The sequence below is a fragment of the Balaenoptera acutorostrata genome, chromosome 7 (genome assembly GCF_949987535.1).
Source record: "Balaenoptera acutorostrata chromosome 7, mBalAcu1.1, whole genome shotgun sequence".
Lineage (NCBI taxonomy): Eukaryota > Metazoa > Chordata > Mammalia > Artiodactyla > Balaenopteridae > Balaenoptera > Balaenoptera acutorostrata.
Window position 1 is genome coordinate 46,506,499 of NC_080070.1, and position 11,909 is coordinate 46,518,407.

Consider the following 11,909-nt stretch of genomic DNA (forward strand, 5'->3'; position numbering starts at 1 on the left):
CATTTCCAGGCTGCACCCCTTGGTCCAAGACCTGGAAAGAGAGGGTGTGTTTACATTTGCTTGGCTATCGTAGTAGGTGTGGTCATCAATCCAAGGACTGAATATGAAATTCGATTTCTCCCTCCCACAGTTGTGACCTTTCAAAGGTGTAGAAAAAGAAGATAGTCACCTGCCCTAGAGCCGCAGACCCAGAAAGCAAAAAGAAACCATAGTTTATTGTTCTACTCTGGGCCAGGCATTCTACTTTGTAAGCGTTATCTCGTTTAACCTTTATTTAATCACCTCAAAGAGACAGGATCAGCCATCATTCTCCCTTGGCAAGTAAGGAAATTGTGGCTCAAAGTTCACAATGTTACCCAAGATCCATAGCTAGTAAGCATCAGGGGGGCAGGATCTGAATTCTGACTGCTCAGATGGATGCTCTCTGTGTGGTCTGATGAGATAACAGGTGTGGGCCGTTTGCTTATACTGCCCTTATGATGCTAAAATGCAGTGCTTTTCACATGTGAATCAAGTGTTAAGGATCACAGGGTCCCTTGTAAAAAATGAAATTCTGACTTGGCTAAGGCAGGGGATTCTGCATTTCTAATGAGCTCTTAGGGGATACCAAAGGTGCTGGTATCACTTTGAGTAGCAAGACTTTAATTTGCAGAGGTTCCCAAACTTTCTCATTGTCTCAGCAGCTTTTTCTCAGGACTTTGGTTCAAAAGAAATTCTTATTCTGTTTGTTCAGTTGTTAGTTCCAAACAACTTACTAAGTGTTATGTTCTAACAGCTTAGTAGCCATTAAACAATGATGTATATGTCAATTGAAGAAAACTATAATGTTTTTATTTCATTCTTGAATAAGCACAATTACTTACTAGTAGTGAGGCTGGGGATAGATGGGCCCCAGGCTGAGCAGCTAGAGTTTGTCCTCTGTGGACAGATACTCCAAAATAGCAGGAGGGGGGAGAAGCCGTGCCCTGCCTAGATAAGAGATAGAAGACCACATATTCCTCATTCTCAAAGTCCAGGAGACCTTCCCAGCTACACACGTGCAGAAAGGTTCCTTGAAGGTCAAAAGAGAGGAGGCACCACCGATAGCAGAAGATGTCAACCTACCCATAGGCTTCTTTGCTAGAATCCATCTTGGCTAAGAGACACACACGTACACATGGGAGGACCCTGAGATATACCAAATATGGACTCAGAACCAGGCAAAGCAAGATGACTTGTCGAAAGGAAACCGTAAAGAAATGCGCCATAAAAGTGATTCAAACGACCACGAGGGCGCGACTCTCTCTCTGAGCCCGCCTGCGCGTCTATCCACACGTACCCTTTCTCCGCCTAATAAACACTTTACTTGTTTCACTACTTTCCGTCTCTATGTGGAAATTCATTTCTACACAGTTGATGGGCCAGGTCCTCGTCACTGGCCACTGGTCCCTGGTGGTCTGGGGGCTAGGATTCAGCGCTCTCACCGCCACAGCCTGACTTCAATTTCTGGCTGGGGAACCAAAATCGTGCTTCAAGCCCCTGCCGGCAGAGGCCACCCGAGAACAGTAGGATATATGCATACCCCGTCCCTGCACAGTTTCTCAAACCTTGGAATCAGCTTGGACGCCACCACCCTCCTTTCCTGTTCGGTATTGATCTTTTATGATACTTGCTGCTTAGGACAGCAATTGTCAAAAATCCAGCTTCCAAAAGCTATGACATCCTCAAAAGAAATTCAGTGCATATTGAAATTGTGAACTACCTGGAACTCACATTTCACACAGAGGGTGACAGATATCAAGTATTGCTGGATTTCCCTCTGAAATTTAAAACATCCCGAGGCACCCCAGAGCTCCTCAGTGCACAGTTTGGGAACCGTGGCTTTAAAGCACTCTGGCTTGTGTTAGAGAACAGCTCTGTGGAGACACAGACTAGGAGCCAAGAGACCCTTTCACCAAATTACTCTGTGACCTCAGCAGTTTGCCAAGGTCTTGAGGCCCTTTTCTGACTCGAGAGGGGACCATGTGAACTGACCTTTAACATTCAGATATAATATCTGTGATTCTAATGATCTGTACACATGTCTCAACTCCCCCATAAGATTAAGCTCTTAGAGGGCGGGGGCTGAGTCTTATTCAGCATCAAATCCCACAGCACCTTCCTCATAGTAGTTGTTCAGTAAAGACTTGTGCGATAAATGCCTTTCGAAAACATCTTAATCAGTTTCCAGGGCTAGGGGATGGTGTGGGGTGGAGGGAGATTTTATCAATTCTTTAATATCCAAAACATTTTTATGTATGATAGAAGCATTTTAGCGGCCAGTGTTTTAGCAGTAATTTTAAAAAGATACATGCATAGGGGAGACATTTGTACCATGGAATTCCAGAAGGGCAGGAACAGAAATAGCAATCGAGGAGAACTCAATGCAAAAGCCAGGACTCCAGTTCTAGAACACCTGCTTACTACCTGTGAGGATTTAAGCAAGTGACTTGATTCTCTGTACCTCAGTCTCTTTATCTGTTTAATCTGAATCATAACAGCTACTCTCTGCCTATAGGGTAATTAAGACTATTTTAAAAGGTGCCGCGTGTGAGTGTGCTTGGTGAGTTAGGCATCCTTGTCATCCCACCACAGTGGGATCCCACCCCTCTCACCATCCCTGCCACAGAGGGGTGACTACAACTGTCCACTATGTCCAGCAAATGACAGCAACTTCCAGAAGCCATAACCAGGAGTAGAGATCCCTGCCTAGCATCACTACTTGAATTATGGGGCTCAGATGTGATCCAGGTAATCGGAGAAGAGCCGAAAGGAGAAGACAAAGAGTCTCTCAATCTCTGTCCTTGTGAGAGGTGACAAATGAGGCATCATAAGTCAATTTATTTCATAAGTATTTATGTGTCCTTTGAGACAGACTCTTTCATCTTCATCTAAGGAATAAAAGAAAATGGACATCAGCAGAATGCCAATCATTCTTATTCTTTCCTTGGGACAAATCAAGCTATGGAATGGCTTTCCTTTAAAAATGGAAATTCCAAGCTCAGAACCTGATACTTTTCCCTAAAATGATAGAACCATCTTCCAGTCTCACCTCAGTATCAAGATGAATCACTTTTTCCACCCACCTAAGCCGTCCTCCTGTCCCCTAATTGATGAGACCTCAGGGCTCTACTAACCCTCTCTTTTGAGAATCAGATCCAAGAACATCCACCAATTAATCCACAAGGTGTCCCTTGGGTTTACAGTTCATCATTATTGATTTTAGCCATATTAACTATTAAACCTAAAATAGACCAAACAAACACATTTTGTGGGAATGAAGAACTCTCTGTGTGTGGGTATATTCATCAGAGTTATTCATAGAGACAGAACCAATAACACACACACACACACACACACACACACACACACACACACACACACACAATGAGAAAGAGAGAGCAAGAGAGAGAGAGAGAGGGAGAGAGAGAGAGAGAGGTTTTGAGGAATTAGCTCATGCAGTTGTGGGGTTTGGCAAGTCTGAAACCTGTAGGGCAGGCTGGAAGCCTGGAAACTCAGACAGGATTTCTGTTTTGCAGTCTTGAGTCCAAATTTCTTCTTCTTTGGGAAATCTCTGTCTTTGTTCTCAAGTCCATCAACTATTAGATGAGGCCCAATGCTTTACTCAAAAGTCTACTGATTTAAATTAATCGCATCTAAAAATTACATCACAGCAATATCTAGACTGGTGTTTGACGAAACCACTGAATATGTTAGCCTACCCAAGTTGACACATAAAATCAAGCATCAGAGTTGGTGTCCAAAAAATGACTGAGTCCATCCAAAACACCCTAAAATCGGCTGTTTATTGTAATTCAACTGGTACCACCATAAGATGAATAAAACCATGCGGGAGTAGAGACTCAGGATGGAGAAACTTTCCCAGGTAAATGTCTTGGGAAAATGAAACACCAAAGTTCCTCCTCCAACAGCCCATGTCTGGGCTTCCTGGCCCTACACAGTGAACAGGAACTTCTGGGTGGTTGTGGAAACATCTGCACAGGTGTGTTCACTGCAAGGCAATCAATCTCTGGGTTGATGTAGCCTTTTCAATGATAGTTCCTCCTCCACTGGGGCAAGTCCTTTCTGAATAACTCTCTGCTTTATCAGATCCAGAGGAGGGGTGGAGCTCTGGGAAAATAAACAATGCAAAATCGTCACTCAGGGAAAGTAATGTCCTCCTACCCATCTCTCCCCTCTCCCTTGGCCAGAACGTGAGTCAGATCAGCCTGGTGGCAAGAGGTTAACGTGTTGGAAGGTTGGCCCATGTCTGGAGTATCGTGAAAAATGTATTCCTAGAAACATTTTGCCCGCTTATTAAAAAGTATCATTCCCTCCCTCCCACCCCCAAATGATGTTGTGCTTAGTTGTATTAGGAGGTGATTTCTAGCCAGTAATTGGCTGGAGCTTCTGAAAGGAGCTAAACTAACTCACCCATTGATCTTCAGGCTCCCTTTCCATCCTTAGGGTCCTGCAGGTTTCCGTGAGCTTGGCTTGCTCAGCGGTGGTTCCTGATTCCCTTACCTGCCTCCCTCAGGGACCAACTCCCAATCCACACCCACCCCCCACCCCCATGCAGTGAAACACAAACCACAGTGTCACCCCTTCCTGTAATGCCCACTCCATGGCTGACTGTTGATGGGACGATGAAGGGCCACGTTCTGTGCATGGCCTGCAAGGCCCTCCATGGTCTGCCTCCCTGTAATTTTCTCATCTTATTTTCCCTAATCTCCTTGCATTTTCTGATCTAGTCATTAGATTTTCTAACCTACCAGGAGATTTTGGGTCTCCTTTACTTGTTGCTTCCTTCTTCCCTCTGCAGTGTCATTTTCTTTTCTTGTCCATCCTTCATATTCTTTTTTGCCTGGTGAAGGGGCTGAGGAGGAAGTAGAGTGACGGGAGCAGAACTGAGATTGGAGGTCAGTGATCCTGAATTGTTTTGATTGAGCTGAAAGGATGACATCAGTGTGTGTGTGTGTGTGTGTGTGTGTGTGTGTGCATGCGTGTATGTGTTGAATGTGCACTTTGTGCAGCACAATATCTGTTGGTGAACCACCTAAATGATGTAAACAAGGTCTCAGACACCAAGAGGAAAGTGATGGGAAAGAGAGGTGAACTAAGATTGAATTAATGTCTAGGGAACCAGAGGCTTCCAATGCATGATCTCAATTACTTGTCACATCAACCTGGAAAGGCGGTATAACCGAACAGTTTTTACAGACGAAGACATTGAAGCTAAGAGAGGTTCAGTAACTTGCCATGGAAGCATAGCTAGCAAACGACTGAGCTGTTAGTGGTACCCCATGGGTCTGGTTCCAGAGCTCCTCATTGTATGTACCACACATCCTTCTCAGATGTGTATTTGTGTTCTCAAATTATGTTTGCATACTCTCTATACAGAATTGTCCTGAGGACAGTTTAAAATTTTTTGCATCCCAAAGGTGACTCAAATCAGAAAAACGTGTCTTATGTAGCTATTATGGATCCCGGATTATAGGGAGAATATCCTTTTTTGAGCCCAAGCATCCTTCACTTGCCAGATCCTGTTTTCCTTACTGGACTGAGCTTAAGATTTGGACCTGGCCTCCCGCCAACAATCTGGGTGGGAATTATCTGGGTGGTAGCCCTCCCTTTCTCTAATACCCTTGGTGTGAGCCATTCTTCCCCAATGGAAATAGGTGTGTCACCTACTGGGTGCTTTAGATTCAAAATCCGCAGGTATTGCTGAGATGAAATTTACTGCTGTTGTTCAATTTTAAAAGTATCATGCAACAGAGAAAATCTTCAAAAATGCAAAACATATCATACTCTTTTCTCTCACTGGTTCCTCACCAAGTGTCTACCCTGTGAAGACTTGTGGTGTATCAGGAGTTGAGTTTTTATGAAATTTGTCATTCCTGCCAGAGTAAATCCTTCGAGAAGGAACAAATGGAATTCATTCAACCCAAGGTAACCCCAGACAAGGCCTGTCAAATGGTTCTCTGGGCCGGGGCAGCTGTTTCCCAGAAAGGCCCACATGGAAGATTACCTGTCCAGTGGAATGAAGACAGAAAATTAACTTTTGTCCCTCCTTCTTGCCAGGATGAGGACTAGAAAATTTCACAAGTGTTTTTACATTTAATCCTCACAAAAACCTAACAAAATCTACATGTATCATTTGTTTTTGCCAATGAGGAAGCAAGACTCCAAGGAAGTAAAGATGCAGGTCTAAGGTCAAGTCCCAAGCCAGTGGTGTGGAGCCTGAAACCAAACCAAGTCCACCTGATCACAAGGTACAAAACTCAGGTTCTAGGCAGAAAGATTTACCCCCATAGGAGGTGGATAGATTCTTTTGCTTCCACCCTGCTTTGCTTTCATTCAGGTGTCCTTAGGTCTGAAATACTCCCTCCTTTCCATTCTTTTGCAAAGCAAGCCCAAATTTCACCTCCTCTGTGAATTCTCCTAAGACCTCCCTGGCAGCACAGAGCATCTCCTGCCCCACAGCCCTTCTGGGCTCCCGGACTGACATTTGTTCAGCACTGAGCATAGTGGGTCATCGGTATTTGCTGGTGGCTCCCTCCAGGATGGTGTGAGCTCAGGGAAGCCTGGGACTGTGTCTGATTCTAGCTCTGAACCTCAGTGCTCAGAAGACAGTGGATGACCCATAAACACCTGAGGAATGAGAGAATACATACATAAATGAATTAACATAAATTCCAGAACTTCAGAACAGAAAATTGACTACAGGGACTGTGAAATATCTTCCAAAACAAGACAGTCAAAAACAGAACCAGATAAAACAAATGCTGCATCTCTCATACTTTAGGGATTTGGTTGGCCTAGAAAGACCCTTATTAGCAAATGGGAGAAACAGGCTGGTGGCCTGTGGGCTGATGGGTTGTGCCTGGGGAGATCTGATTGTCTTCACCCCAGAGAGAAGTGGTGGCTTATTTTCTTTCCTGGAGGAAGGATGGCAGCTCCAGGCTCCCCTGGGCCCCATGTCCTCCATCAGACTGCTTGGATGGTTGATTCTATCTCCAACCACAGCCTCCTGAAGTAGATAGTTTAACATTCCAAACCTGCATTGCCCAATACAGTAGCCACTACCCACATGTGACTATTTAAATTCTTCAAAATTAAGTAAAATTAAACATTGAGTTCCATAGTTCATTAGCCACATTTCAAGAACTCAGTTGGCTCAAGGTGCCTACCATATTGGACAGCACAGACCTAGAACATTTCCATCATTACAGGGAGTTCTATGGTCAGCACTGTTCCAAATAATTTGGTGTTGTTTCCTAATTTCAGCACCGTAATAAATGAGCCCTGTAGCTGGGATCCTATCATCTCTGAATGACAAACATAAGCTTTGCTCTAGAATTCTCTTTCTGTTGACTTCTTCCTCTACTCCTCTCAATCAGGGTTGAGATTGAAATGAAATGGACCCCAGAATGTTCTGCCTCTTGACAAGCCATTGTGTGCTTGGCTTTGGTTGGAAAGAACATTTGGGGTCGAGATTTATATGCATACACTCATATACACATACAAGCATTCTACTGGGGATTTGGTGATGGAGCCTGTGTCTTTAAACCTCTTGGGAGAAACCAAGAATACTCTTTTCTCTCTAAGATTAATATCTCATAGACTGATAGGAATTTTTTTCAGAGGCAGGGTTTGGTAAAATCAGGCATTGATTCTCTGGAACTCCACTACACCTGAAATAATGCTTTTAAAGTACTAAAATTATAAATATTTGTACTGTTGGCAAATGTACATTGCTCTGTCACCAAATACCCAAATACAGAAGAAAATAAAGGCTTCCTTTCTGTTTTGGGTCATTAGAGCAAAGTCCTAGGAGGGGATTTATAACAACACAGTTACAAATTATGAATGCGCATTTGTTCAAGAACTACACCCTGTTGATTTGCTATTTAGTTTTTTTATTGCTGGCTTTTTGCTTTGCTCTGTAGGAGAGTGGCTGCAGATTTGGCTGCTGCTCAGACTGAGGAATCGCCAGGGACGTTGCTCCTATTCAGAAATGCACAGGGTGTATCAAAGACGGAGCTTGCAAACGTGCATATTAAAGCCCATACATTACCCACACAATGAAAACCCTCATCCCACTGGACACGGGAAGCTTGGGGCTGAGTGTGAACGGAGGCCTCTCATGCTGGAGGCAGCTGAAGGAATGCTTGGCCTCCTTAATTATCTAGTTACAGGGCTTCTGACTCTGCCTGGCAAAGTCCTAGTGTTTCCTTAAAGGCCACCAAAGGAGGTGATGGGAGGAGGAGGGAAGGAGGGGGTGATCATGGGGCTTCCCATCGTACTCCCACTCAGTTCTTCAGATTCGATGTGTTCTACATACTAGCCTTCTCAGTATGATTTCCCTTCAACAAAAGGATCCCCAAACACTGGATAATGGAAGCAAGAAGCTTTCCTATGGGATTAAGGGGCTTAGGGAGGAGCGGGATTGGCCATGGTACTTGTTTTCTTTCTGGGTAGAAGCCTTAGAGCAATGGGTATTGGCTGGTATGCCTCAAGCCTTTCCTATGTGTGATGGCTCATTTCAATGAATGTGTGGGATTCATTCTTGTTCCGGCTACTGCCTTTCAGATGGAACACAGAGCCATGTGGTCATGCAGTGGGATGGGGAGGGAAGGTAACGTGTGGCTGGGGAAAGGATGGAGGGATCAAGGAAAGAGCTATGTTTCCCGGGACAAGTGAGAACTCAATACCAAGAAATTATAATAGCATTGACCAGGGCAGTAAAGAGCTCTATCGGTCACTCAGCACTGAAGGACAACCTCGTCAACACTACAAGAACTCTGGGAAGACTTCTTTTTTGAATTTCCTGAAATGGGTACTCTTATGTTATTAATATTCACCTTTTAATTCCAGCAATCATCCTGCTAAAAAATCTGGTTAATGAAGTTGTGTGGTGAATATATACTATTTGAGAACCACTGCAAAAAAAGGTGAAGGGAACAAGTGGCTAGACTTGCTCAGACTCATAGCAGCTCCCTTTCCCTCATAGTACAGGCAGACAGCTGTCTCTTGCCTTCTAGGGGCAGATTTATCAAGGAGTTAATAAAGCTTAAACTCCAGGGCCCCTCACTAGCATGTGCCCTCTTGAGTTCTGAGGGTAGTTGGGAACCACAGAGTGTTCAGGGAGGAGGGAAAGCCAGGGTGTCATCAGAAAATATTTCTGGTAAGTTGCTAAAGAAATCGCAGAAGAAAAGCACCCAGATATTCAAGATTCCAGAACCTGGATCTACCACTGGGCTCAACCTCTCCCCCATCCCACATCCTCCCCACCCCGTCTCCAGGTTTCACACACCTTTCAAACACCTGTCTCTTAACCTGACTTTGTCTGTATCACTGCTGCTGTTTGGCGGCCCCGTGCTGGTAACTGAGGGTCAGTTTGGTATAAAGGCTCTAGTTATATAACCCCAGGAGGGGCACAACCTTGACTCTACTTATACTAGAGGATGTTTCAGACACTTTCTCCCTAAGGCAATCCCAGGACCCATGACAAGCCCGTAGGAACTACCCTGGGTGCCCGGCAGCTAGGAGCTGCAGAAGGTTGTACACAGCGGTCATTCCTCCACACCCAGCAGCCAGGATCACAGCACTCATGAGTTCGGTGTCCTGAGTTTCCATCCTGGTTTCTCCTCCAAGTCAGTTTCCTTGGCTATTTAGTTTTCTTACAATTGCTTTCCAGGATCAAACGAGACGATAGAGGAAAAAGATTGAACAAATGCAAGGGCTGACAGCACGCTATTCTTTTCATGAAGGGCATTATTTAAGTAGTGATTAAACAATACATTTTAAATATAGATTATACATGATTTGATGGATAAATATTGTTGCCTAGCGCTAACACATAATTGTAAGGATGTGAGGATCTGTGGTTCGCTGGTTTTATGCAACTCTCAAAATTCCCATTTGGCACCAGATTGGAAGAGTGAGGTTGGTTCAGAGGAGCTCATTTATCTTCCATTTTCTGCTGCTTCTTCTCAGCAAGTCTCCTGAAGACGAGGAATCTCATCTTCTTGGAAGGACCTGCTACTGTAGGTTAAGAAATACCTATCCTTTCTTCTTGAGAAAAATAAGCTGGTATCTTGGATTTTTCCAGGGCAGACCCCATTTCAAATACTACATTGTTTTCCCTGTAAATACACTTATCTGTGGAGAGTCTCCTGCCCTGATTTTTGGGGGTCAGGGATTATGGTCATTATTGTGTTCTGAACTTCTGTGAAGATGATACCTTAACGCCAGTTCAAAGGCAATCCTGTGTCCAGACCAGGAGGAGGAGAGTTTCAGTCCATCTATTTTCTCTGCATTCATTCACTGCCTTGGGGAGTTTTCTGAGTAAGTCTTCCACGCTTAGAAATTACAAGTGACAGGGGAGCCTCATTTACACAAGATGACAGAGACTCTACACAATCTATCATGTAACTAGGAAGAGTAAGTGCTCGATCAACCTATTTTCACAACCATATGTCATCTAAGTCTATCCTTGTTTTAAGAAAACAATGTGGACAACACAGGCTTGGGAGGCCTGCAATTCATTTAATTGCATTTAAAAGGAAACGCTGCTTGAGTCCTTTCCCAGCACCGGCTTCGGCCTCTCCAGGTGATAATTAAGCATTAGAAGCTGGCTGTGTGATCTCAGGCAGCAGCTTTTAAGGAGGATCTGGATTTAAATGAAGCCACCAGTGCTACGTGCAGCTCAGAGTCTCATGTCTAGCGCCTCCTCCTCTCAGGCAGCCTGGGCTTGGGGTAGATGCCTTCAGAATGAACAGATGGCCAACCGATTTGCCAGTTCTGTTGGGATGCCTTTAGTTGGGGCCTTCTTTCTGAATGGGCTACCATGTAATGCTCTTTAGTTTCTTAATATGATGATTATTTAGTTGGAGGGAAGTTATTCACAATGTATTGAAAACTACTTTAATCCGAATGTAATCCTAATCATTAAACCTCTAATTTACCTGCCTAGAAAAGGGCTACATGCATCAAGGCAGGTGAGGGAGATTTGGCTTCAATCCAAATCGCCCAGTTCCAGCATTGGTTAGATATTCTGATTGGCTTTGTCCCTCACCATTTCTGTGAGTGCTTCTTTGAGGCTGGGAGGATTACAAAGACCATCTTCCTGGAAAGAGGGAGGCTGGTCTTTCAGTTAAGGCTACACGCAAGTGACTCCCTACTTGAAGTATTTCTTCAGAGGCTCTGATTCAAGTCCACATAATTGCTACTGATTTAATACCCAGGCAATGGGGGTTTGGCAATAGAAAAGGCACAGTCCTCACTCTGAAAATGTCTTAAAATTATCCTGTTACAGACGAATAAGGCTTTTAAGCTTACTACACCCTTTGCCTTATATTATCTCATTTAATTCTCAGACTATGAAGGCAAAGTGGGGATTATTATCCTCATTTTCAAGATAAAGAGACAGACTGAGAGAAATCCAGGGACTTGCTCAGTGTTGCACAGTTGGGGCAAGAACCCAAGACCTTTGTCTCTTCAACAGCCAGTCTACTTTCCACCCCACCCCAGGAGTCAGACATGAGGAGAGATTTTCTGAGCACCTGCGAGTTTATTGGGCACAACCGGTGGGCATGGCTGCAGGTACCCCACGCTTGTACGGCAAAGCTGATAGAACGAGAGTTCATCTGTGTTTTCTTACTAAGAATCCCTGGGTGATGATGTAATCCTCTTATCCACATACGTGTAATTGCATTTGGCTTCTTAAAGACTTTATGGTGGCCTATTTCACCACTTATGCTTCAACCAGCAGCCTGGCCACAATCTTGCTCCCCTCTTCCCAAAGCTGTGATTGGGGCCACCGCTAGTAAAAGTCCAGCACTGGGATCAAAGAGGGAGAGATCATTAGGGACACGAAGTATGGGTCT